Source organism: Erpetoichthys calabaricus, chromosome 12 (genome assembly GCF_900747795.2).
Source record: "Erpetoichthys calabaricus chromosome 12, fErpCal1.3, whole genome shotgun sequence".
Lineage (NCBI taxonomy): Eukaryota > Metazoa > Chordata > Cladistia > Polypteriformes > Polypteridae > Erpetoichthys > Erpetoichthys calabaricus.
The window spans coordinates 101,219,806-101,246,880 of NC_041405.2; the positions used below are offsets into that span (position 1 = coordinate 101,219,806).

Below are 27,075 nucleotides of genomic sequence, written 5' to 3' on the forward strand. Positions count from 1 at the left end.
ATGACGTGGCCAGACCTTTATAATTATGTCATTCTCTAACATGCAGTTCCTCCCTTGATACCATCCATCCATTGTCTAACCCAGTGATTCTCAAGTTCAGCCCATTGTGCTTCCTGTGGCTGCAGTATTTGTTCCAACCAGCTTCTCAATCAGTTTAATTTAATTAGCTGACCCATTTTTTTAATTTTATTTTGCATGTAGAACAATGCAGAAGTATGAGATTTACATTTATAGGACAATTAAGACGTACTTGTATTTTTTCTGTTGTGGCAGATGGCCGGTACACCTCTTCTTTATATGGTCCGGGGAAACAAGCAGGGACTGAACAGTACCTCCCCCAGGATGGCAGATGGCAGCCCCCCTGGGTGGCAGTGGTGCCTTAGATTCCCACAGGACTCAATGGGAGATAGAGTTCTCTACAACCCTGTTGGGATCCGGGGGTGCCGCCAGGGGGAGCTGGAGTGGTTCCTGAGCCTGTGTGGGCAGCTCTTCCGCCACACCTGGAAGTGGAACTAGAAATAGGTCATCAAACACCTGGAGCACTTCCAGGTGGGCTCTAAACGAAGCCAGCAGCCACTACTCCGGGAGCCAGAGTTGGGAGGAGAAGACGAGGCTTGCCGGAGAGGAGTGGTGGAGAAAGAGAAGAAGAATTGTGTGGGCTTGTGCTTATTGGGACTATATTGAGTCTGTGGGAATAGGGAATGCGTTACCCACAGGCGAAGAAAATAAAATAAAATCATTTACTTGTTTTATCAGTGTGCCTCCTACGTCTGTCTGTGTTGGGTTGAGTGCTGATATAGCGGCTTTTGTCACACTGTATCTTTAAAATCCCACTTTGTTTTATTTTTTAATTCACTTTTTCTGTGGACTTTGCTTTCTTAATTGTATCTGAATGTGGAAAATGAATGAAGAGCAGAGGAGACACAGCACAAATGACTCTGAAAGTAGAAACTATTTTAGTTTTACCCACATACATGCTTATTAGTAAATAACTGCCTAAATAACTTTAAACATTAAAAAAATGAAAAAGAAACAGAATACATTTTTTACCCATTGAGCACATATAAAGTCCTGCTTCTTTCAGTAAAAATATAGTATAATCAGTCTGTAATTTCTGGATGGATGCAAAAATACAGAAACTGGGAAATAGCATTTTGCCTAATTAAGGTAGAAGTCCAATTAAGAGAAGAAATGGGTGGGGCAAAACCCTGCAGCCACAGGGGGCCCCCAGGACTTAACCTGAGAAACACTGGACTAACCCACTTGTTGCAGTTCAACTTCAGTGGTAAATGGCACCTACCTTAACAACATAATGAACAGGGTACCAATCCACTAAAGGGTCTGCTCACATACCCACACTCACTCATACTCAGTCAGTTTAGAGATATCAATTAAACTAAAAGTGCACATCTTTGAAAGAAAAAAAAATGAATAACCTGGAGAAAAGTTCACACAAAGCAAGAAAGGGATTGTGCAAGTTCCATACAAACAGCAGCTGGGGAAGGATTTAAAACTAGGACTGCAGAGTTGTAAGGCAGCAACATAACTAACCACTGTGCCTTCCCTCCTCCCTTCACTGAAGGATGAAATTGTGCTGAATCCCTAATTTAAACAATTTGTTAAACTTCCCTATTTTGGTCCTCCTTTAGAAAATCCAGACTCATTAACAGAGGCGATACACAAAGTTTTGAATTATTAACTGAGACGGGTGGAATTTTTCTGCTGCTTCCATTTTTCTGAGCATCACATTACTGTTAACCATAGAACAACAAAATGCTGAAGATGCCACTTATACTATATTATGGAGCCCGCCACAAATCTTTAAGTCTTCACTGATTTTCGTTCTGAAAAGGAGGGCCTGGTGCCTATCACAACAAGAAGAAAAACGGGTTTCTGTCAAATGTCAGCTGGAGGTGAGCTGTTTGCTGTTTAGCTAAAATAAGAATTGAACACTTTTATACTACTTTTTGGGGTTTTCAGCCAGTTTCACAGAAAGGCCTTTGCAAATAGTAACTTTCCTGAGGGAAAATGGACTTGCAGACAAAGTGTAGCCATACTGGTGGAGCTCGTGGCTTCTAAAGCCTTGTTTTTTATGTCTGTGACTCATTAATGTGCAACCTTCTGCTATTCCTCCTGGCTTTAGAAACAATTAAGCAATTTTAAGAATAAGCAACAATGGAAGGCAGGAAAAAGGGGGAGGAGGTGGTCAGAGCATGACTGCAATTCAAGGGTAACCACCCTGTCTACACACAGTAGTTTGATGCATGCTCAAATATGGTGAAAAAAAAAAACAACAACTACAAGCCTCAGTGGGAGAGGTGGGAAAAAAATCTCCTTACTAGGGTGTCGCAATTTGCAAGCTAGAGCCGGGCTAGCCCGTATGCAAACTAACTCCTCCAGTGTTAAACAATGAAGCCCAGAAAGCTGGATGAGGTGCAGTTAAACCAGCTCATCAAGCAAATAACAAGGGCTTTCAGAACATGCCACGCATAGCGCCAAACACACCACTCCCTTCCAAGAACAAAAGCCAAAGCTTGGACCATTGAGGTAAGGGTTAAGAAAGAGAGCGAAAAAAAAAACTACCCTGAATTAATCTAAACCCGATTCCAAACAAGGGCACAGTCTTTGACAACTGTTCTTTAATGACCTCTATCCTATTCTTAGACTATTTTCTTCCAGAGAAGGTCTTCAAAATGTCATTGATTAAAGAAAAAAAAAAATGATGTGATAAAGAAAGTTGCAGGTGATAGGCACAACTACTACATCACTCTAATCTCATGCCATACATTCCATGGCAATTTCTTGGAGTGCTCCATTTACTAAGTTTGTTTCAATGCCCATTTTTTGTTCCATCCTCATTTGTATTTCCTTTCCATATCCAGCACATCAATTCGGCACCTTTGCCTCTCAACAATGAAAGCAAACGGTTGGTATGATTAAATGTCACCTGCTGCCGGCTTTCTCCCACATTTGCCTAAGGCTCGTAACGAAAAAAATACATAAATAAACAGCAGCCATTGCAGCGCCACTCTCAGCTCATTTACTGCACACACTTGCATTTGAACCAAGAATCATCTTTCTGTAAAAGGGGAAACCAAATGTCTCAAATGGAAATCACATGCAAATCATCTCACCTTCTCTGCAGCTAGCTTCATGCGTTTCCTGGCAGCCAACAAGATGAAACGATGCTGGGAGTTTTCATCCTCTGAAGGAAAAACAAAATTATAGGGCATAAGTCAAAGAAAAAAAAATACAACATCACTGTCCCTCGGACTCCAACCCTCATATCCCTCATACCATGCAAAAGCTAAGACTAAAGCCCAACTGTGTTTTCAAGACTATATATTGCCTTTAATGAATGCACACAATTCACAGCTTCTCATATTACAACAACTACAATTTTATTGTTGCTTTCATTGACAAGGGTAGATATAACATCTTAGCCTTTCGGAGGGAAATGCCTAAAGGACTATCAAAACCTTATGTCTGTTAACATTCTACAATCAAACTAAACACATTATCTACAGAAAAACACATGAAAAACATTGTGCTTGAGAATTTATTATAAATAAAGCACAGCTATGCTCGCATCTCCAAACAATATGCTGACGTCTTTTTGAGGATTCAGTCATTGACACATCATGAAAACCAGTATGACTCTTTGTTTCACAATGCTAATAATAATAATTCATTACATTTATATAGCGCTTTTCTCAGTATTCAAAGCGCTATCCACACAGGGAGGAACCGGGAAGCGAACTCACAATCTTCCACAGTAATGCTAGTTCAGCGCATTCACTTGCTTTCAGAATTTTTGGAGTTACGATGTATAACTTTTATTTTATTCACATTATTTACAGTTTGCATTTTGGGAGGAACGTGTGGTTGTGGTTGATTTCATTCTCGATCCACACGGAAAGCAATTACAGATTAGCTCTAATTGTTTTCCTGAAAGTTTAAAGCAAACTAATTGCATGAAGTGTGCAACATAGTATAACCAAATTTTACACAAAGAAATGAGATGACAGGTTTTAGCTGTGTCACACACCACAGTATCATAGGATATAAGCTCATGACCTCCCAAATGGACAAAGGCTTTTTATGCAACACCATGCAGCAGCATGGCTAGCAGGTGATGAATCTAGTGAAGTATCAAGGTGATAAATTATACTTCTTTTTAGAGCAGCACTCACACAAAACTTCTCCTTCTCTAGAGTTTCAGGAGCCTGTCGCTTAAGCTAAGAAAGGCACAGGAAAAAGGGTTCCTATTTTAACATACACTGGGGTAACCTAGAGCTGCAATGACCTAGAAAACGTAACCCTGTCTGGACAAGTGCTGAGCTGTGAGACCCTAGGCCACTGAGGCCTTAAAAGAACCGGAACAAGGTGCAGGCTCACTTTGAGGCACTCAACATGCACACATCTGCAGCAGGCCACATTAGTGACCCTAGTTTATCCAATGAGTATGTCCTTCAGATGTGGAAGGAAACCAAAAAGTACCCAGAGACAACCTACACAGGCCGTGAGCTGACACTAGGGATTGAACCCTACTTTAGAAAGCAGAAAGAAATGTTGAACAGTACTCTAATACTGTGGGCCTTCTTCCATGTCACTGCTTGGAAACTGGGATAAGAACAACTTAAATCGCTTTTTCAGTTCTCTTTTTAATTTTTTTTCACATATAATATCTCCTTGTTCAATATTAGTCATGATTTAGTACAATTACATAGATTAATTTCAACTTAACTCAGCCCATAAGTCAAGTGGGCACCAAAGCCAGAATGCAGTACTTATTCTACAAATCACTACCTACAAATGATCATTATATAGTGGAAGGCAAAAGATCCACTTCTGTATCTTGATTTTTATTAAAAGAAAAGCACATTTCAAATACTGTACGGTATACAAATGACTGGAAGGAAACTAGGCTTTCTGGTTCCCTTTTTAAATGTCATATTACAGGTGTGAATTTATTTTTACCATCAGACTTTTTTCATCTCCCGGGTCTATACTGCAAGGCTTCATCACTGTTACCATTCATTTTCCAGTGCTTCTTTGCACATCTTGAATTGTCATTAACAAGAATCTTCTAACCTACTATCCTGTAAAGACCAAACTGAAGAAGACTTGATTGCGTTATCTTATCAGCTCTTAATGTCAAGGTACTTTGAAGTATGTTCTGCTAATCTTCCTAGCCTGATTATTTCCCTCTAATGTATTATATTTATGACTGTTTTCACATTTCGGCATATTCTGTCTGTGTATCACAGTATTTTCTTTCTGCATACCAAAAAGGAGTGTATTTATTGACAACTCTAAATTGACTCCCTACATGTAAGTGTGGCCTGGGCTGGACTGGTACCCTGTTAAGGGTTGGTTTTTACCTACTGTTCAGTGTTGCCAGGTTTGGCTCCAGCCTATATAATGCTACAACTGGATTATGTGGGTTCAGAAAAAAGGATGGATTTAATTATTTTGCATTGTACTTTCTGTGTTGTTGTTCTAAGTTGTATTGTTGTGTGGTTTTTAAATGCATTGTTCTGGAGTGCTTTATATTAAATAAAAACTGATTCCTAGATTCTAATATAAGAGGGTGAATGGGCAAAAAGACAAGTAAAAATGGCAAAATATAAGTAAAACAAGTCAAAAAGTATAATAATATAAATAATTGTCAGAAGTGGGCTTCCAAAATTGAAAGAATTTTACTCATTATAATGCTTGGTATGTAAACCATGCTTGAAGTCATACGTCACATAAACATTGCATCACATAGGGCTGTACATAGTAATCCCAAGTAATCCCAATCTGCAAAGTATTCCAGAAAGTAAAAGATAAAATAAAATAAAATAAGCGGCCAAATTACTATACAGGCCCACCTTTCAGGATTCATTACAGAGACACAGAATTGCTGGCTGGCTGCAACACACACATTACAATGCAAATTGGTTTGAAAGAAAAGTAGGAAATTATAAGCACATGGGAATTTTTAAAAATGTAGGATAAACAAACATTTTGTTGGAAACAGGCTAAGAATAGCTCATCCATTTCTATGCAATCAGTATGTTATAAATTATAAAGTTAAAACATAGAGGTTCCCAAATTACATCAATGTTCCATACTCTATTCACTCTTGTGGGAACATGTGCTCTCTGATATCTGTGCAGAACCAGCACTTAACCAGTATGCCACTGTGCCTATCTTAAGCAATGTATTGTAAAATAAAAGAAATGTACCAGAAGTGCCAGGACTGATGCAGAATAGTACTGAAAAAGCTTACTCAATACACGCCAGATTGCTGTAGGTTTGTGTATAGGATACAGGAGCTTTTTTATTTTTATTGCAGCAACAGGAGGGAGCCAAGATCATAGACACACCCTTCTCAAATGACAAAACAGAGCTGACGTAGACGGAGGAGCATACAACACCCACGGGCCTGAGGTCACCAAGCCAGTGTGCCTGGAATGGCTCTTAAAGGAACAGCACACAATTGTGCTGAAGCTTTCATCTGCTTCATTTGTAAGGTAAAGTCAGAAGGCAAACCCTTGTTAAAAAAACAATGTTCCCTACTGAACAGGATTCTGGAAGAACTTGTCAATGCTTTTATAAAGAAAACTAATAGCACGGTATGTCAGCTTCACACAATATGCTTTATATGAGGCACTAAATAAAAAGACACCTATAATCAATAACACTACATGTCCACAAATACAGAAGCAAGTGCAGTATATGCCATTTCTGACTTTCCAATTATAGTATAAACATGAAACCTACTGTGAAATTATAGGTTAAAAGATGAGCCTAACACAACAATAACAAATCATTTTAATTTATATATGAATTTGCATTCTAAATTTCATAATACAGTTTTAGGGTATATTACTTCATTAAAAACTGTAAGGAGCTCCTAGGCAACAGGTTGCATAGTATATCTAGTAAATTTGAATGAAAAAATGAAACTGTGTGTGGTTATTGCAAGTCAATAAATAAATAGACATTCAAAAATATTTTGATAGATAGATAGATAGATAGATAGATAGATAGATAGATAGATAGATAGATAGATAGATAGATAGATAGATAGATAGATAGATAGATAGATAGATAGATAGATAGATAGATAGATAGATAGATAGATAGATAGATCCCGTCATGGACTAGCAAAGAAATAAATATTTAAAGTAGGTACCAGGGTAAATGCTCAGCAGAGAAACTTAATAACCATAGGCATGGAAGTTGAATGCAATTCTGCATCCTCAATCAGCAAAGCGTAATCTTTTATCTATAATGGAATATTGTATGAAGCAACTCTTTTTACAAATTATTTTCCATTTCTTCAAATAAAATATCTTTGTATTTCCGTCCAAAAAAAAAAGCTTCCAACTACGTGATAGCAAGTTAAAGCCTTTAGTTCATTCTCCCAAAAATACAGGCACGCATGCACACACACATACAGGCACACACACACACTTTGTAAAGTCTGTAGCTGTCAGAGCTGTAGGCTCAAATACCCTCAGTTACAACATGGTTCTTAAAAACTCTATTGCAACATGGAGGGAAGCTGCCCATACAAGGTAAAGGTGTGGAGACAAGAGAAGCAAGTCGGCCAAACTAATAGTGACAGCAGGATCTTCGTGAACAAGGGGCAACATGCCTTTCCTGAACTGTCACTACATTGCACGCTTTGAGCTTTGACGAGGCTTGAATGGACAAATTTTGCTGATGCATGGAGCCACCATGTACCTTACTCCTGCCTCCTGCTGCCACTATTAAGAGCTCTGTCATGTACGCTCCAAAGTTACATTAATTGATAGTAAATTAAGCAGCAGACTGATAAACAAATAATCAGGTCAAATCAAGTAATAAATAAATACATTACTTTCAAAGCTACACAAACATGGCAACTACCGATCGCCTTAAAACCAAAACAACAGGTGTGAGCATTATAAAAACAAGAGTTTATTGCCCGGTGCCATTTAAACATGCTAATGATACAAGTTACTGGATCCCAGGATTCTTTTCTAATGTAGCCCAACCCCACCTATGCATAGACACACACCTGTATTCCACACAGAATACAGCCATTTGACTAACCTTAAAGCCAAGGAATTTTTCTGCTGGAGTCCACACAGATGAAACAGAAGTATCAAAAATTTTAAAAACGGAGTCACTAGCTAAGCACCAGCTCAATCCAAACAAAAAATGCAAAACAAACTTATCAAAAATGAAATAAAAAACAAAAACGGAGATGATAGAAAGCAATCCTTGAGTGTACTCAAAGTGAGGTTTGTAATCAATTCTAAAACCTGGGTTCAGGTTGACAACTCAGTAGAAAGAAAAAGAAAAAAAAGAAAAAAAAAAAAAACGGTAGCACTGAAATGGCTGCTGGTGGAAACCAAAAGCAGAAGTGCTCTGTAGTGGCTCGATTTCTCAAAGTGACTCACACAGAGAAGTCAGTTGTTGGTGGGGCGAGGTCAGATAAGCCTTCTTTCACCTAGCCAATCGAAGGTCAGGGGTGGAGCCGGTAGGCAAATCTACCTTCAGGTAAGAACCCCTCCCCCCAGCACCTCCACCACTGCTCTATCTCTGCTCATCTGTTTCACAAGCAGACACAGGTAAAGGGGGGCAGGGGGAGGTAAACTACACCTGGATCTACTACAGCCAGCTCAGGGGCAGATCTGATGAGAGCTTTACTATTGCCAGTATGATGAAACACCTCCTGCCCCCCAGCCCACCCCATCAAACTCCCTATTCCACATGCACACCTGACTTGAAACCATCCTTTAAAATTACTACTAACTAGGTCAAGTGAGCAGGCATGGCACGTGGAAAAATTAAAGGATGGGTCTGGATTGAGATCAAAGCATACAAACTGGCTGCCTTGTACAGGGCTGAGCGAGCACCAGGAGGAATGTGCAGAAAATGTTTTGACGAGCAAAGTTATTTACGACCATACAGTCAGCCATCTGGTTTGGCAAGACACTGTGCACGGACCTGAAAAGCAGCCACTCTTCATCCAGAGTATGGACAGTCTACAAAATTGTCTCAAACACAGGTCTGCCAGATCGGCTGAAGAGCTTACCCTCACCTTCACCAACAGAAATGATTCCACATTAAAGCTGAGTTAGCCAGGAAAAGACAAGCAGCTGCCAGCAATGCATCCCTCTTTCTTTTATGCAGGAATCCAATTTCAAAACTGTTTATTCAAGTAAAGGTTTCTTATACCTATTGCCTAGTGGGAGTCTAAACCACCCATTCTTCCATCTTCTAATTCTCTAAATACAATTAAAGGTCACAGAGAGCTAGAGTGTACACTATGACAGTGCACACTTCTAGTCAAGAATGAAATTTAGTAGTGGAGTCTATCCAAGCAATATGCACAAGGGAGGAGACAAATGTGGACAGGACACATACTGTATAGGCATAGATACACTGACTCATGCCTGCAGTGTCCATTCAGTATCACCAATCAACCTTACACACTCTTCTTTAAGACATGGGAGGAAAACAGAGTACATTGAGGAAAACTCAATCATGACTGAACATAAATACTCCACACTGAAAGTGATACAATAAAAAATATGTGTTCTTCAAATACAGTAAATACAGTGGTGTGAAAAACTATTTGCCCCCTTCCTGATTTCTTATTCTTTTGCATGTTTGTCACACAAAATGTTTCTGATCATCAAACACATTTAACCATTAGTCAAATATAACACAAGTAAACACAAAATGCAGTTTGTAAATGGTGGTTTTTATTATTTAGGGAGAAAAAAAAATGCAAACCTACATGGCCTTGTGTGAAAAAGTAATTGCCCCCTGAACCTAATAACTGGTTGGGCCACCCTTAGCAGCAATAACTGCAATCAAGCGTTTGCGATAACTTGCAATGAGTCTTTTACAGCGCTCTGGAGGAATTTTGGCCCACTCATCTTTGCAAAATTGTTGTAATTCAGCTTTATTTGAGGGTTTTCTAGCATGAACCGCCTTTTTAAGGTCATGCCATAGCATCTCAATTGGATTCAGGTCAGGACTTTGACTAGGCCACTCCAAAGTCTTCATTTTGTTTTTCTTCAGCCATTCAGAGGTGGATTTGCTGGTGTGTTTTGGGTCATTGTCCTGTTGCAGCACCCAAGATCGCTTCAGCTTGAGTTGACGAACAGATGGCCGGACATTCTCCCTCAGGATTTTTTGGTAGACAGTAGAATTCATGGTTCCATCTATCACAGCAAGCCTTCCAGGTCCTGAAGCAGCAAAATAACCCCAGACCATCACACTACCACCACCATATTTTACTGTTGGTATGATGTTCTTTTTCTGAAATGCTGTGTTCCTTTTACGCTAGATGTAACGGGACATTTGCCTTCCAAAAAGTTCAACTTTTGTCTCATCAGTCCACAAGGTATTTTCCCAAAAGTCTTGGCAATCATTGAGATGTTTCTTAGCAAAATTGAGACGAGCCCTAATGTTCTTTTTGCTTAACAGTGGTTTGCGTCTTGGAAATCTGCCATGCAGGCCGTTTTTGCCCAGTCTCTTTCTTATGGTGGAGTCGTGAACACTGACCTTAATTGAGGCAAGTGAGGCCTGCAGTTCTTTAGATATTGTCCTGGGGTCTTTTGTGACCTCTCGGATGAGTCGTCTCTGCGCTCTTGGGGTAATTTTGGTCGGCCGGCCACTCCTGGGAAGGTTCACCACTGTTCCATGTTTTTGCCATTTGTGGATAATGGCTCTCACTGTGGTTCGCTGGAGTCCCAAAGCTTTAGAAATGGCTTTATAACCTTTACCAGACTGATAGATCTCAATTACTTCTGTTCTCATTTGTTCCTGAATTTCTTTGGATCTTGGCATGATGTCTAGCTTTTGAGGTGCTTTTGGTCTACTTCTCTGTGTCAGGCAGCTCCTATTTAAGTGATTTCTTGATTGAAACAGGTGTGGCAGTAATCAGGCCTGGGGGTGGCTACGGAAATTGAACTCAGGTCTGATACACCACAGTTAGGTTATTTTTTAACAAGGGGGCAATTACTTTTTCACACAGGGCCATGTAGGTTTGGATTTTTTTTCTCCCTAAATAATAAAAACCATCATTTAAAAACTGCATTTTGTGTTTACTTGTGTTATATTTGACTAATGGTTAAATGTGTTTGATGATCAGAAACATTTTGTGTGACAAACATGCAAAAGAATAAGAAATCAGGAAGGGGGCAAATAGTTTTTCACACCACTGTATGTTGAGTAATCATGGGACCAAAGATGCCCAAGTGTCAACACATACTTCACATGCATTTCCAAACTTTTCTTACAATAAAAAACATTTTGTTCAAAAACTTGGTTTTGAAGGACTGAGTGATTTTTTGGAAATTTGCTCCTCGTCAGTGTGGTCAAGCCACACCACAAGTGACTGGGGTCTAATTAAAAAAGCAAACAGGAGCTGCACTGTGGTATAACAATGTACGCTTTGTCTCTTGTGCAAATAAATTTTACCTGCGCCAGTGGCTGCCTATTTTCATCTGGTGAGGCACTGCATCTAGGCCTTCATCACTTAATTTAGCTTTTTTGAAAGAACATCTGCATTTTTGGTTTAGCAATCATGGAGTCAGTGATTAGCTTGGGCCTAAGACAGCAAGCAGCCATTTAATATAAAGCACTGGAGCTGCCTACTCATTTGTGCCAGGGTATCTGCATGTTCTGCCTACAGTGTACTCAAAGTATTCCAACCCCTTCACTTGTTTCATATTCCACTGTGTTGTGATACATTTCTTTAAATTCATTTCTTTTTCATGTTAAGCAAAGCTCAATAACCCAAAATAATTGATAACAGCAATTGAAAAGTTTTTGCAAATTTATCCTTAACCTGCAATTGCTGAGCGCTTTGAGTAGTGAGAAAAGCGCTATATAAATGCAAAGAATTATTATTATTAAAAATTTAAAAAATGAAATGCCACATTGAACAGATCCTTTTAAGCCAAACGCAGACCATTGGTGGACAGCTGTTTTCAGTTCTCTCCAGAGATATTCGACTGGGTTCAAGTCTGGATTCTTACTGGGCCGCTCAAGGACATTCCCAGAGTTATTCCTAAACCATTCCTGTGTAATTTCTGCTTTGTGTTTAGGGTCATTGTCCTGTTGGAAGGTAAACCTTTGGCCAAATCTGAGGCCCAGAGCGATTTGAAGCAGGTTTTCAATAAGGATGTCTCAGTACTTTGCTCAGTTCAGCTTTCCCTTCACTTTGCCCTGTCTTCCAGTTCCTGCTGATAAAAAACAACCTGAGAGCATGATGCGGCCCCACCATGTTTCACTGTTGAAATGGTATTACACAGGCGATGAGCTGAGCCTGGTTTCCTCAGGACACAACAATAATCTCAGTTTCAGCAGACCTGAGAATCTCATTTTTCACAATCTGAATGTCGTTTAGGTGCCTTTTTGCAAACTCAAGTAGGCTTCCATGTGTCTGGCCACTTTGTCATAAAGCTCAGATCAATGGAATGTTGCGATGATGGTTGTCTTTCTGGAAGTTTCTCCTATCTCCACACAGGTTCTCTGGAGCTCTGCCAATGCCACCATCCGATTGTTGGTCACCTTCTACACCACCATTGATCAGTTTGGCCAAAACACCAGCTCTAGGAAAAGTCATGATTTTTCTAAACTTATTCTGAATTATTGAGGGCATTGAGCTCTTGGGAACCTTCAATGCAGCAGAACTTTTTTATTGCATTCCCCAGATCTGTTCCTCGACACAATCCTGTCTCTATGCTCTGCAGGCAATTCCTTTAACCTCATAACCTGGTTTTTACTGTGATGTCCTAGTAAAGGGTCTGAATACCTGTGTCAATATCTTATGTAAGTTTTTCATTTTTTTGTAATTCTAGTGTACTGAGTGTTGCCTGATGAGCTAAAAAATTAATTTAAATATTTTAGTATAAGACTGTAACATAGCAAAATGTAAAAAAATGAAGCATTCTGAATACTTTCTGAATCTACTGTATCAATGGTACTGTGGGAAACAGCCCGGACACCGACAGGCAGACATCGTTTTGTCACCCAACACACGTTTATTATACAACTATTTACAAAGTCTTGTGCCACACAAACCACAGACTCCCCCAAAGTCCAGGCCAATACCACAACGCCTTACCTTCAGACCACCTCCTTCTCTCTCCTTCCAGACCTCGTCCTCTTCCACCCGACTCCAGCCCCGAATGAAGGGAGCCAGCCCCTTTTATCCATACCCGGATGTGTTCCAGGTGTGCACCGGCAATCTTCCACCCGACACGCTCCAGTGTGGCGGAAGTGCCAGCTGTCTCCCCGGAAGCACTCTGGGTGTTCCCTCTCTTCTTCCCCCCCAGCACTTCCTGGTGTGGCGGAAGTGCTGGGGTCCAGGGTCCATCAGGCACGGGGACGTCCCCTGGCGGTGACCACAGGCCCCTACAGGGTTGAGCTTCTAAGCTCTGTACCTGTGGCCCCCAATACAACTAGGGCGGTCGCCCCCTCGTGGTCTGGAGGAGGCATGAGCCCTCCTCCTGTCTCCCCGGGCGTCCCGGCCGGGTAGGAATCCCAGCCGAGTGCCACAGTACATTGACATTAAAGTAAACTTCCATCCATCCATCCATTTTCCAACCCGCTGAATCCGAACACAGGGTCACGGGGGTCTGCTGGAGCCAATCCCAGCCAACACAGGGCACAAGGCAGGGAACCAATCCTGGGCAGGGTGCCAACCCACCGCAGGATAAAGTAAACTTTCTAAGTTTTATTCTTGACTTTTAGACATTAGTGTTTCTTGTATTTTTTCACATCTAACAGTCAAGCAAGGAAAAACAATAATAATTAGAACTCAGCATGAGCTAAAAGTACATTACGTGGCTGTGTGGCAAATGTACTCAACAGTGATTTGTGGGTTAGCAGGCTGATTCCCACTTGTAGAATAATTATATATTACACAACATCCTAAAATGACTACAAGCGGGAAAATTATTAGTTAGTAAAAAATGCCCTACGTATATTCAGTTTATGAACCTACTTATTCCATTACAAGGAATGGAGAACCACAGCCTACCCCAAAAGCACTGAATGCAGTACATGAACTAGCCATGGGTGGGATGCGACTTCATTGCAGATTATGTACTCTGATGCCACGACAATTATCACTCAACACCATCAGCCTAGAGCAGGATGAATCTATGAATTCTTGTTTTTAGGTGAAGCCTTATCAGCATGCTGTAGTAGAAATTGCAATTCCTCAGACTAGACAACCAGTCTTCAATTGTACAGCTTTCGTGAACTGTGCTCATTGTTCTTTGCTGACAGGAGTGAAATCCGGCATGGTCATTGGCCTATCCACATTAAGGTCCAACATGTTATGTGTTCAGAGATGTCCTGTTACAGTTTACTGTTGTACAAAAGTGTTATTTGATTATGGCCATTGTTTTAGCAAGCCTCTCTCACTAACGAGACATTTTCATACATAGACTTCCACTCACTGAATATTTTTTGTTTATCACACCATTCTCTGTAACCTCTAGAGATGGCAATTTGTGAAAATGAAGAGGGCAGGCGTACCAAAAATGCTGGATTCTTCTTGTATGGCACAGCAATCATACCATGGTCAAATTCACATAAATCACACGTGTGTCCATTCTGATGTTCATTCAAACAACCACGAAACATACTGTATACATTGAGTCGCAGCCACATGATTGACTGTAGGTGTCATGTAGGTGTACCTCAAAGAGTGGCCACTGCATGGATAATGTAAAGTAAAACTGTACTGAGACTACCCTCCACCATTTAGATCCTAATGCTATCTAAACAAGATCTAAACAAGAGCCTCTGAATTTTATTTAAAATTATCCTCTATTTTTCTAACTGAGTACTTATAAAGGAAGGAAATATGGTGTTGCCAGCTGTGACATATGTCTTATTAATTCTGTTTTCAAAGTAAAGAAACTGGGTATTAGTGGCCATGCATATAAATGTCAAGCAATTTACATCAAACGCATATTCCAATCTCTGAAAAATATACACTAAACCTGTACAGGGTGGCATTGTTGTATAGCTGGTAATGTGGTGGCCCCACATCTAATGGAAACCCTGGTTTCCTCCAGGAACAGACAGATTGTTTACTAGGCCTAAACGCAAGCAGTTGGGTTAACTGGAATTTGTCAACTGAGAGAGACTAGGAGGTGTGCATGAATGTCCCCTAAAATGGTTTAAGGCAGCAGCAGAAAATGTCAGTAGTTACAGAAGATTCTTCTTACAAACAGCTGTTATGCAGATTGCATTGGCTTTCACATGTCCCACTTGGAAATTTTGGAGGCAAACTTGGTGTTCAAGAGCCCCAGAATTAACTTATCAATGCACCACCCAGGGAGTCCATTCTGGATAGTTTGCACAAATCATTTTTAATACTTTCAAAACAATAAAAATTGATGTTTTTACTTTCGTCAATTATTAGTAATTTTTAATCTTAACAGGTATGGTTTACTGTACATCTAAAACTGGCACACCCATTTTGATAGGCCCAGTCCTTTGTATTATTCCAGGTGTGGAGACATCCCTAGAGGGCGTTCTCCTTTTACAGCACTTCAAGGTGTGTTTAGAATCACCTGCTGGGATCCTGAACAGAGAATGAAGTGAGTGTAAGAAATAAAAGGGAAACTGTCCTTCTACTTCTACCCTTGCTTACTGCTAGTGGCCTTAGCCATGTGTAGAAGCTGATCAGGACTAATAAAGAAGTTGCTACCTATCTAATAGGGCAAAATGAACTTTTTTTCTCCTTTCCTTTGTGATGTCCCACATTTTCTATAAATAAACAATTCAGATCCATAAAGTTAGGAGAGTCTATGCAACCCAAAAAGTCTTCACATATCTGTTGACCTCTCTTTTTATCTGATTGCATAGTCCTTCAGATTTGGATTTTTTATTCTACTTCTGTCCAATCACTAATGCTGACTGTACTAATCCGTCAGATGCACAGTATTTTTAATCCATCTATTCATTTCCTAAACCCACTTTTTCATTTTACAGTTGTAGGGAGCTGGAGTCTAACCCAGCAGCATTATTCATAATGCAGAAACTAGTCCTTTATGCAATCACTCCATCACATAGCCTGCTCATAAACACACAAAATGCAAACACTTACACTGGATCATTTCAGACACAAAAGGAAATAGAACTGTAACTAGGAGAGAAAATCTATGCAATAAGCAGAAGAGCGCAAAAGATATCAAGGATGAATGCAGCAAGGCAGCAGTGCTAACTACACAACTAGTGATGACCTGCCATGTTTGTCCTAAAATGTAATTCTTCGTCTTTTATTTTGTCAGTTATTTAAGCTAAAAGGCCTTGGTGACTAAGTTTGATTAGGCTACAGCCCTGTACATGAATGGCTTTTGAGTACTAAACCCTCTCATCCCTAAGCTCAATTCTTGTTTGAGTCTGCAGTAAACTACCTGGTCATGGATCTGATGTGGAAACTTTGCTGTCTTCTAGGAAGCAAATGGATGAGATGCTAGGCTCCATTAATGTAGCTATCAGCTAATCAAAGAGTTGGATGAATATATTGTCCTACATACAATAAGTCAGCACAGATGGTTGCATCTAAAGAACTAAAAGTGGAGGGGAGGTGCACAAGGGCATGGCAGGCTTACAAAAGTCAAAAGCATTTGAAATTTTTCCTTGCCAGTAAATAATTCTTTGATATTAATTTCTCCTGATTTTTTTAATAATAAAGATACATTACTATTTTAAATTAATGAATTTCAGCAAGGTAATGCAGTGGCTAATAATGACCCTGGCCTCACAGGTTTAGGATCCAGGGTTCAATTCCCAGACTGGTCAAGGCCTAGGTGGAGTTTGCACGTAGTACCTATGTTTGTTTGAGGTTCTTCTTGGGTTATTCATCATTCTCCCAAATTCCAAATATGTGTTAGGTGTAATGGCCTCTCCAAAATGAATAGCTGCCATGTTGTGTCTCAGCACCTCACTGCTCCCATTTACTGGTCTTGTTCTGTTGTAGCACTGTTATAGGGTTGAAATGTCAATCTTGAGTTTTTGACAGATTTCAGGTATAGCTGAACATGCTTTAATGACAGACACTTGTCACAGACACAGCTTGATGGACCGCATAACGTATAAAAAGATCAACTGATAATGATCAAATCTGGCAATTATTACAATCCTTAAAAGCTAAAACCCTGATGATTTTGAACAAAATCAGTTCACAGAAAGCAACATTTCAGTTGAATATGATTTAAATTTTTTCAAAAAGATCCAAAAAGTTCCTCGTTTGAACAAATGTTTCAAATACTGTAAATGTTAAGGGAAACTAAAGTCTTGATATTTTAATTCAATTATTTTGGGAGTTTTCCAGTCAACTCATTTTGTATGTTAATGGTAGGGAAAACTTTTACCCTCTGAGGCACTGCAGTTTTAATTTTGTACAAATGCTGCAAACGAAAGTTGTTGTTAATAACGAAGTATGCAGACTATCAGCTTAAAACACGTTTTGAAACTTTTCAGCAATCGTATAAATCATGAAATTACCAGTGAAAATACCACTCAATGATGCCCCATCTGTCCTCTAGATATTCCTCTAGGTATTTACAGTGTTCTTAAATGCGTTAAGTGACCACTAATGTTGGTTTTGTTAGTTGTAAATAGAGGGCACAGATGAGCTTCTAATGAGTGTGTTCAGAGTATATAGAAAGTTGTATGATCTTCTAGGCCAGGTTTTTATGCCTAGTGTTTAAAAAAGACACGTGTGCTACTCAACAGACTCTGGTCCACTGGGTCCACTGATCATCTAATGATGGATATGGTGGCAGAGAAAACAAGCACGGATAGACCGCTTATCCAGTAATAGAATAGCTTCAGTTTGAGACAAGTGCCCAACAGCGAGGACCTCAATGCTGAGATTTGAAATTGTAGTTGCTGTCAGCTGACCTTCCAGATCATTATGGCAAAGGCAGAAACTGGAAGTGCCCAGTGATCAAAGCAGAAGTCGACCCAAACTCTCATACAGATCCTACATATGAGATGTCTGCTCTAGAAGGTTTGGAAAATGATAACAAAGGGACTAACTGTTCCAGACAACTTATAAGAAAATGGTCCAGGAGAATGACTTCTTACAGGACAGGATGAAAGCTGACTGCATACAATAAGGGCATATCAAAGTGTGCTTTAAAATCATCTGTGGTTTATCGTAGAGATCATGGAATAAAACATTGGGCTGTTTGTCATGCTTCTTTTTTCTCTCTGGATTTTATGTTGTATTCTATTCCAAGCCTAAAATACTTAGGGATGCTACACTGCTGGCAGCTCCTGGCATGAGGCCAGTCTTGATCATGCTGTATCAATAAGTGAATTTAGAGGTGCAATGTGAAACATAAAGATTTATCACCTACGGAAAATAATGACAGTCAATCAATAAATCTACAAAGGCCTAATGTGAGTAAATGAAGATGTGTGCACAAGTTTGTGACCGAATCCGAATGGACTGGCATACTCTCAAGGGTTGTTTCAGGCCATGTACAATGATGCTTGAGAGGAGCTTTGACACCTAGTGATCATGTAATGGTAATGTTGTTTAAAAAGGTGAATAACTGCAGATAGGTAAACCAGTTACTTCCGACAAAGGTGTGGAAACACTTCTGAGTTAGAGAGAGATGACTTTGCTTGGGAAAAAGCAGGCTAAAACACTCCCTAACAGCCCAGAGAGGGACAGACTTTCAGACACCTTTCTACCAAAATTGTGCAACACTTCACCAGCCTGAACACCTAATGACTAGAGTCCTGCTAATCCTCCAAGACAAAAATTCTTAAAAGGGCAAAGTGAGAAAAGTGTAATATAAATGTGAAGAATTTTTGTTATTAATTCTCCAAACCTAAGATAATGAAAAGCTCCCTATTGGGCCAGACGTCCAGTAGCTTCTTCTCAAGCCTTTATCACGTTTTCATCTCTCTTTCTTTCTTTGATATGCCCAGGTAAATGATCTCTGAGGTACCCACTACTGCTCTGCTACAATAGGGCATTTCATCCCCTAGCTGTGTCTGCCTTCCCACACTAGTAAAGATGTATGCCAGTGCAGACAATCCTCTCAGTTTCCTTTGTCCTGTACTTATTTCGTTTCACATTCCATCCTGGCAATACTTGCCCACCATGCAATCCTACAGGACAACTAAAAAACATTTTTATGTATTCCCTTTAATCATGGCCTAATGGAACTTTATGTTCCTTTAAAACCTGTGTGATGACAGTTTCACTTAAATGGTAATGATCAAAGTTAGTCAGATTTATACTAGACAGGATGGCCTAATCAGTACAAATTGTTAACCAAAGTATTCAAACTGCCGAGCCAAATTATACTTTTAACTGTATTGCATAACCAAGTGGAACAATAACCTTCTTATACCTAAAGAATGCATGTTTGAATTAGACATTAGTACTTACATATTACTGCATTCCAAAGAAATACGTCATTACTATCCTTCATCATTTTTATTCTGCTTTAGATGATAAGGGTCATTGTTGAAACAGTCAATAGACCACCCTACCTCCAAATATTTTCTCAAGATCATCCTGGGGAATTCACAAATTCTCCCACTGCAGTAAATAAAAATTATTCTTCCAGTGTGGGTCTGTCCCTCAGCCTTCTCCCAATGAGCTGTGTCTTGTACACGCAGGAACTCAGGAGTATGCTAACTACATGCTTAGATCAACCTGCTCATCATCTTCGAGTATTACTGAGCTCCTCGCCCTGTAATTAAGAGTGAGCTCCGAAGATCTTTTTGGCCCACTTGTACCATAGGGGATGTAGGCACAGACTGATATAAAGAGAGCTTTCTGTGATCATTTAGCGCCAGCTTCACAAATAAGAGTCTGAACAAATCACTTAACCTGTATATATTCCTGATGTAAAGAAAACAAAGAAGAAGAAAGTCTTTTATCATGGCCTTGTAGTTTTTTAGTCATTCATTTGGAAATACTCAGACCCCCGGTTCTCAAAGAAAAGGGATTATTAATGTGTTTCTTAAAAAACACAGCACCCCAGGTAACTGTGCCAAAGGTGCCACCACAGTTTTTGTGCCCTAATGGGTGTGTAAAACTGTCTTCTGCACTTGGAGTCTATGACTTGTGAAGGACTCAGAGCCCAATTAGAGGGTGAAGGGAGCCTGCACTTCAAATTTGTTGGTGGTACATGACTTCTTTTTTGCAGTGCCAAGTAATGCTCATGAAATGTCCAAAGTTCTACTACTTTACCGGCACGCATGTCTCAGTTGTTCCAGTTCTTGCATTCTGTAGTCTGTATTAAACACCATGCATCATTCATGTGACACTCACAGCTGCTGATACTATATATGTGCTGTAAATAGTTATTTCTTGCACATCCTAAAGGAAGTTACAAAGTGTTTTTTGTCATTTTTCGGCAGCACTTGTATCATGCATGATGCTGATCAGGTGCCACTGCTGTTTTTCTGTACAGTGGATAAATGGCTCTATATTCAAGCTGACCTCTGACTTTGTGATAGTAAACTGTCTCATCATTTCTTGCTCATTGTCAGTGAAACAGCCCCTGCTTTTGGCTTGATGCTGAGCTGATGTCATTGATCATGTGGTTTTTCAGATGCGTGCAATGTGCCTCACTGTCAGCAGATGTCACCGATGTTCATTTCCTGTGCATGCCGCTACTTGCCGTGAGAACGACCTGAAGCCCATCCACGTGGCCAAGGATATCCATGGGTTATGTTACGCATATCTTGGCATATACTGTCTATATAGACCGAGATCAAGGTTCAAGGCCAAATGGTTCATGAGTTTTTCTAAGACAAACAGACAGCCCTTAGCATCTGATAAATACAGACTTACAGTATGTCTAACAATTTAGACATCCTTAAGACTTGCTTTCCCCAATCCGTACAACACAGTAAATACACATATAGAGTACAGTATTGCTGATTGCATTGGATTTGCAACACCCACTTGTTTCTTGCTTAGGTTTGTCACTGTACCTCTGGAATCTCCATTAGACACCCATTAACCTCTGCAAATCAGTGCCAATTTAGGAAACCTCAAGAGACTCTGGTCCACTGGGTCTACTACCAACTACTTACATCTCCCGCCAGTTTCTTTCCTGAAGTTGAATATGTAGTTTGGTGTTTGCTTCAGAATTGACATATGGGTTCTCAACAACACACTATCTTTAAGCTATGGTGCCCCTAGCAGAAAAAGTAAGAGAGCAGAACTGACCATAAAAACATAAAAGCTGTGTGAAAAGGTAATGACAACTAATTATAATAATATGTCAGCACTAGAAGAGGGAGTATATATTGGCAAAGCAAATAAAAGTAAAAGAAAGTTGTGTTTTATAATAATAGCAGAAAGAGAGATAAAGAGAAAGAGACAGATACATGTAAAAGTATTATATTGCTAAAATATAATATACTATCACCACGAGTTAGGAAAAAACAGTTTTGTCTGACAATGCAATTGCCAGAATGCCATTAAGAAAAGTTATTTCAGCCATTTGGGTCTGGAACACTGAAGAAGAAAAGGACAGACATCTGTCTATATCCATTTTCTTTATTATGGTCAAACCACATAGCAAGGAACAGAAGGAACACTTCCTCACCAAGACATGTAAGAAAGAACAATTTATGTGAAGGAAAGCCACACAAACATGAAATTAACAATGAAAATTCATATGGAGGGCTCTGAACAGATATTTGGGCAGGGATTCAGAATATGGGTGCACAGAGGAACATATGTATTAATCTGTTTTTATATTGTAAATGTCACGCTGAACAATATCTCACAAAGAGACTAGACAACAAAATCTTGAATGAGTTTCTGCAGGCCATGCTTTTCTCTGTCTAAAGGAGGCCACTCACAGGTTCCCTTAAAGGCTTGTGTGGGCTACATTACAGGCATGCACATGTGGTTACTGCTCTTGGCAGGGCAGCGCAAACAAAAGTTTGTCACATGCGTCAAAAGCACAGCTCCTATTTTTATGGTGCACGAGAGATAAAAGTGACCACCTCATTTGCTAGCCATCCTGTGGTTAAAGCATTGACAAGTAAAGCTGTCTTGCAGTGGAGAAAAGTTCACATCTTTATTTAGCATAACAAGAAGCTGACTGCAGTGGGGATGCATTCTGAAGAGACTGGCTCTTCAGATGTTGTTTGTGGGGGAGGGCTGAAAAAGTACTTCAGTCTACCATGAACAATTACTGGCTCAGTGAAGGACTTTGAACTTTAGAGACTGTAAAGGGAGTGGTGTGTCCAAATACAACCTAGGGATATTAACATACGCACCTGGGAGCTAAAGACACTGACTCAAATATAAATGCGTTCCCTTGACGTGAGGAGAGGTTTGAGGGTATTTGGTCAATGAAATCATACTGACTACCACTGGCTAAAACACTCTTACACCTCTGTTGTTGCTCACTTTTGTCACTTATCTGTCTTAAAATACATATACATCTAGTTTCACAAATCTAGAACCTCCCAAGATATGTTTTATAATAAAGTGTCAAAATTAAATTTAATATACATAATGAAAAATGTTGATGCTCTACCTGGGAAGCCTCAATAAGCCTCTTACATGTAATCCAGTATTTTGTTGGAATTTACAGCCAAGAAAATCAGTGACTGAAATCATCACAAAGCAAATGTTTATCAAGCTCCGATCAGACAAGAAGCTTTATCTTGGGAGGGGTTGATGGGGCAGACTGTTACAAATTGTCTTATCCGATGATGCACTATGTGGTATCCTTCACAGTAAGCATCATCCCAAATAATGTAGCCAAATGCCTTGAGTTTGCTCCACACAAAACAGAGATATGCAAAAATGGTTCCCTTGAAGTTAATCATCTATAAGAAGAGGATAACAGAGAGCTAGATTACATCAGCAAAGGATATGTGTACCAGCCATGCCAAGTAATGCTGTCACCTCACTTGTGGTACCTTTGTGCCAGTTACTGCTTTTCATTCTGCATTTCTGTATTTAAATGCTTCCTCTTGGCTATATTATTTAAGTTTCAGTCCAATGAATACAGTAAATACAATATTAACTACAAATGTTATAGCTGAAAGTCACAGGACACATGAATGTTTGTTTTATATACAATTTGTTGTTCACTTGCCCCATAATTTAATCTAGAATTTACAAAAAAGGGAATACTGCCAGTTTTATATCACAGGTAGACCTAGTGTTTCATACAGAGACATTAGGCTTTGTAGTCTTTTTTAACATTTAGTACTCTGCTGGGCCCTTGAGCAAGACCCTTAACCTGTAATTGCTCCAGGGGCACTGTACAATGGCTGACCCTGCGCTCTGACCCCAAGGGGTATGCGAAAACTAACAAATTCCTAATACAAGAAATTGTATAAGGTGAAATAAAGAACAAAAAAAAAAAACTTTAACCTGAGTTTCATTCCAAGATAGACAGACTCAAACAGAGACTCCAGTTTTCTTGTTAATTAGTATATTCTGATAGAAAAACACATTTAAAAACCACAAAGTACAATATAATCACAATACAACATACAGTAATTGTTTCTATTTTAATATTTAGGCTTGGTTATAATTTTTATGTGGATGATATGCTGATTTATCTCATTGTAAAAGCAAATGTCCATCAGCCATTTCTTGTTTCATGACTTGCCTTGTAGAGATTAAATACTACATGGACCACAACCCATCCATCCTTTTTCCTAACCCACTTATCCAGGGCAGTGTTGTGGGGCAGTTGGGAGTCTATTCCACCAATTAAACGGAACAAGGCAGGAACAAATCCTGGACAGGGCACCAGCTTATTGCAGGGCGAACATACACACACAAGCACACACACACTAAGGCCTATTTAGCACTGGCAATTCACCTAAGCTGCATGTCTTTGGACTGTGGGAGGTAAATGAAGAACCTAGAGGAAACCCACACACACTTGAGGTAAACATACAAAACTCCACACAGGGAACAGCCTGGATGCAAAACCGGGTTTCCTTACTGCAAAGCAGCAGTGCTACCATGCCACCCTTGATAACAACCCTTTTAAATATAAACTAGAAATATAAATTCAGCTTATGAAAATGAACTTTCCATTCAGTCTAGGTGATGATACTAGCATGCATCATCATCTTGGATTCTTCATTTTCTTACTTAGCTCACATAAATCATATTAAAGTAAATTTCCACCCAAAATATTTTTTTTATATGTGACTTACCCCAAAAAGTCTCAATCTCATGTTTTCATGTTCTTTGGAGAATACAACATAGAAACATTTTTGATAGAATGGACCCAATGGTGACAAACATTGGGTAATTGCACCTTTGAATTCAAGATCCCCCCTCCATCATTCATAGGTCAAGAATTCTATTTTCAACTCAAAAGCACTATCCCATGTAAAGGGGCTTCTTGATTGTGGACTACTTTCATTTTCCAGAGTTATTTACAGCATTCAACAATATTTATTTAAAAACTCATACATTTTGCACATTGTAAGCATACACATGAATGACTTAATGTGTGGATTATGTGATAAAAGTAACATGATTTTCAGTTAAAGTGATATTTTTTCATGGATGTTTTTGATACCTGCGGTGGGCTGGCGCCCTGCCCGGGTTTGTTCCTGCCTTGCGCTCTGTGTTGGCTGGGATTGGCTCCAGCAGACCCCCATGACCCTGTGTTAGGATATAGTGGGTTGGACAATGACTGACTGACTGACTGTTTTTGATACTGTTTGCTGTTGTCCAGCGTTTCACCATTGGGTCCTGTTTAATCAGGAGCTTTGTCATGTTCGTTCTCCATAAAAACATTTGACTAAAAATTTTTCTAAGCCATCACTAAAAACTATAGGGAGTAAGTAACATATAAAAAAGATATAATTTTTTGTGGAGTATTCCTTCAAGAAGGCCTCTTACTTCCACCTTGCCCACATGTCCACTCGTTCATCCTTCTCTGATACTAAGAAGCTTGTCTATGTTTTCATTACCTCCAGCATTTTCTAACTCTTTTGAGATGTGTGTTCTAATCTGTTATCTCAGGTCCAGTTAAATCAAAACTTTACTGCAAGAGTCTACACTGAGACTCACAACAACCACATATTTTGTTCAGCTTTCAATGGCTTCCTGTATCTTAAAGGATTGAATAAAAAAATCCTGTTCCTAGCTCATGAAGTTTTAAATGACCTGGCACTGAATTACACAAGTAACCACCAGCACTACAATCCTGCCTGTCCACTTTGGTCCACTAAAGCTTTTCTTGCCCCATACTAATCTATGCTCTAAGGATGATGCAGCCTTCATTTCTGTTGTCCCTAAACATTTAAATGACAACCCTAAAATAATTAGATTTGCTGACTCAACACATTCTTTAAAAATGCAAATTAAGACATGTCACCCACGGAGGGTTTTTAACTTACACCAATATTCTTACCCTTTCTTCCACTTCAGGCTCTCTTTCCAGATGGAACTTGGTATTGTAAACTGTGAGATTTTGTGCAATATCTTCTTTTCAGTTGTCTTCATGTGTTAACTCTGGACTTTGTGATTCCTTTATTTATTTTATACTTGGTGTTTAATGCTTTAATGGATTAGATATGATCCAATATTATTTATCAACTACACCAGAAACTCTTAAAGTTTAGAGGATTACTTACACCCTGGATACATTCTGCAACCAGAAAACAGTTTGAAAAGCTAAAAAAGGCTGCAAGGTTCAGGCAGCTTTATGGTATCTGCAAATTCGCTCAAAGAAAGGGGCAAATATGTATTTCTTCAAAATTATACAGCTCCCTGAAAGAAAAGAAGGCTAGCCATAGAATAAAGAAGTGTCCAGCTAGTGAGCAATCTGACTGCAAAAACTTTTTTATTGCCTTCATTGTCCATAAATAGAAATTTCTTGTTTCAGTTGACAACACTGAACAACATAAACACACTCAAATGTAGGGTATACAATCATGATATGCCCACTGTCACCGTTTCTAGATGATAAAGCATTTCTCTGACTCAGCACACAATGTAAAATAATATAAGGGGAAAAGGGATAAGACTATGGAAAACAAATTTCAATTGTGTCTTTTCAGCAGATCTGATACTTACATGTTTCTGATTCAAGGTTTTTATCTAAGCAAGTATTTACAGTACCTCCCTGTCTTCCTGAGAAGCTAAACATCTTGCCATTTTCTTATTGGTTGTCTTATCAAACTCAAGGTTTTCTGTCTGAGAACCCTCTAAGAGAGAGCATCCCTGTCATCTTTAACCATGCCAATCAATGGGCAGTATTCTTGTGTTGTTCACAAAGGTGTTTTGTCTGGAAGCAAGCAAGTTCATTATGGACTTTCACACTATACAATTGGACACATTACTTATGTTTAGCCATGCTATATGTCAGAAAAACAACTGGCAGAAATTACACTATTTGATCCCCACAAAGAGGTCTTGGTAGGTTGGTTCTTGTTTCATATGCCATCATGGTCTCCCCTGAACAGGTGAATCTGCTATATGTCCACATTCTCCACTGTCATATTCATTGCTAGATAAAAACTATTACCTGGCTTTGTCAGGCAACACATTAAAGTTATATGAAAGAAAAGACATAAAAATGCCAAACAACACTGAAAAAAGGAACAACAAGGGGGCAAAATATGAGAATCTTCAATTGAGGCCATTTCTTGTGGAACCTGAATCAAAAAATAGAATCCTCCCCAGTTTTATATTCATTAACATGATGTATGCATTCTAAAACCATGCAACAAGGCACTTGAGAACTGTGAAATGTCTGACCAGTTGAAAGAAACAGAAACATTGTATTCTAAGATGAGAAAAAGGGGGTCATAAAAACATGTAAAATAAATTGAATTTACCAAAATAGAATGTGCAGATGTTGTGGGGAGGATTGCCACGAGCAAAATGGTGGGCGCAGGGTATTTGTTTCTTTTAGTTATGAAAGCTACTAGATAATTGGCTAGTTATAAATAATAACACCACTGCTGAAGCCTCACATAACACAGTCATGTATATTTTAAGAAAGAAGATTTTTAAATACAATCCATACACATGCATTTAAAAGCCACTAATGAAAAAGG

General features: G+C 39.3%; 1 protein-coding gene across 2 annotated transcripts in view; it reads right to left on the minus strand.

The window, feature by feature from the left end:
* elf1 (E74-like ETS transcription factor 1) overlaps positions 1 to 27,075 on the minus strand; it is a 243,781-nt gene that overhangs the window by 148,361 nt on the left and 68,345 nt on the right. Inside the window, exons 1-2 of one of the 2 annotated variants that reach the window (XM_051935336.1) lie at positions 8,092 to 8,436; positions 3,135 to 3,205 (exon numbers count right to left, since the gene is read on the minus strand). The gene's annotated coding sequence lies outside the window, so the exon portion shown is untranslated. Of the gene's footprint in view, positions 1 to 3,134; positions 3,206 to 8,091; positions 8,437 to 27,075 lie in introns of those variants that run through there. The other variant, XM_051935337.1, reaches the window with a different exon arrangement.